This window comes from Littorina saxatilis, unplaced genomic scaffold, assembly GCF_037325665.1.
Source record: "Littorina saxatilis isolate snail1 unplaced genomic scaffold, US_GU_Lsax_2.0 scaffold_1173, whole genome shotgun sequence".
Lineage (NCBI taxonomy): Eukaryota > Metazoa > Mollusca > Gastropoda > Littorinimorpha > Littorinidae > Littorina > Littorina saxatilis.
Window position 1 is genome coordinate 15,841 of NW_027126469.1, and position 1,660 is coordinate 17,500.

Genomic DNA, 1,660 nt, shown 5'->3' on the forward strand with positions numbered 1-1,660 from the left:
AAAAGACGATGGCGATGAAGTACGAACATATATACAATACAAATCGACATGCAGGAAACCTACAGCAATTTTGAAACGAGAAAAATTTGGAACGGCTGGATCGAAAGTAAAACGTTGATTCAATATCCCGTGACTCGAGCCCCCATTGTGACGTCTGCTTCTCGTTCTAGGGCTGATCAGTGTTTAACAGAGACAAGTGCAAAGAAGTAATAAGAAATTTAATAATTCTGTACTTTCAAAAACATGCACGTGATCATTCTTGCAGACATCAATCCCTTTCTCTTAGAATCTTCAAATGAAAGTTTTATAGATTATGATTTCGCTAGTGCGATTTCCCACACACGTAACAACATTGTCTTTCTTCTTCTTGTTGCGTAGACGTTTGATATCGAAGCGCGGAACGTACTTCTTCTTCTCGTTGCAAATGTATTTCGGTTTACACAAATGAAGAAATGAAGGTGTGTTAATGTTCACAAAATATAAAGTAGACTACTCATCATGATAAACTCGATCTGGGTGACACTTGGGGACGTTGGTGGTTCCTTCCGTGGTTACCGCTGACGTTGCCCTTCCCACAGTGTTCACACGACATCATTTACACAAGCATTGTACACCCCTGTACACTTGCACCTTCTGCAACACACACGTGCAATATCTGTTATTATCAAGTATGATTTCCATCGATATCATTCAATTTGTTTCTCTAAAACAAACACAGAAACAAGAGTTCACAGACTGACACAAACACATGGAAAATGAACAATACCTGTGTTTTCCTGTGAATCAATAATGTTAAAATGTATTAGCGTGTTTTACCTTCGGTTAGTGGACCTTTGGAGATCGCAAAAATGTGGAAATCCGTCCACGGAAGGTGAAACATATGCTAGTGCAATCTACGTGGCTTCGTTGATTGCTGCCATCTTGGAGTCAATGAAACGGTCAGAGCATTGCATCCTAGCAACCTCAACTGAATATATGTACAGTTCATATTCACGAATTAATATACCAGTGCACGCTGTTTCCTTTTGCTCTCTTCTTTAAATTTCTTTCCATGAAGATAAACAAATTCTTGTCTTGTACGCTGCACTAGTTTTGGACTAATGGCGCGAGCGTTGACGTCATATGTATCCAGTGTCGTCATGACGTAGTCTCGGTCATTTAACCTCGTTTTGTGTACGCAACTAGTGAAGTCTCGATTAATATGAGAGAGGGAGTCGATACACGAATTCCATTCGTCACAGTGACCTCCAATGACCTCTACACTTTAACGATGGTTTCGTTGACCTTTGACCTTTTTCAAGGTCACAGGTCAGCGTCAAAGGAAAAATTAGACATTTTATATCTTTGACAAACTTTTCTCGGAAACTATCAAAGCGATCGGGCTCATATTTTGTTTAGTCGTGACCTCCAATGACCTCTACACTTTAACGATGGTTTCGTTGACCTTTGACCTTTTTCAAGGTCACAGGTCAGCGTCAAAGGAAAAATTAGACATTTTATATCTTTGACAAAGTTCATCGGATGTGATTGAAACTTTGTAGGATTATTCTTTACATCAAAGTATTTACATCTGTAGCCTTTTACGAACGTTATCAGAAAAACAAGGGAGATAACTAGCCTTTTCTGTTCGGCAACACACAACTTAACGTTGGGCTTTTCT

The 1,660-nt window shown here is 39.3% G+C and overlaps 1 long non-coding RNA gene across 1 annotated transcript; it reads right to left on the reverse strand.

The window, feature by feature from the left end:
• Positions 1-200: 200 nt before the first annotated feature.
• On the reverse strand, positions 201-1,242 carry LOC138954895 (uncharacterized). Its single transcript, XR_011452009.1, has 2 exons — positions 817-1,242; positions 201-633 (listed from the first exon to the last, which is right to left on the reverse strand). It is a non-coding gene; the product is annotated as an uncharacterized lncRNA (long non-coding RNA).
• Between the last annotated feature and the right edge of the window lie 418 nt (positions 1,243-1,660).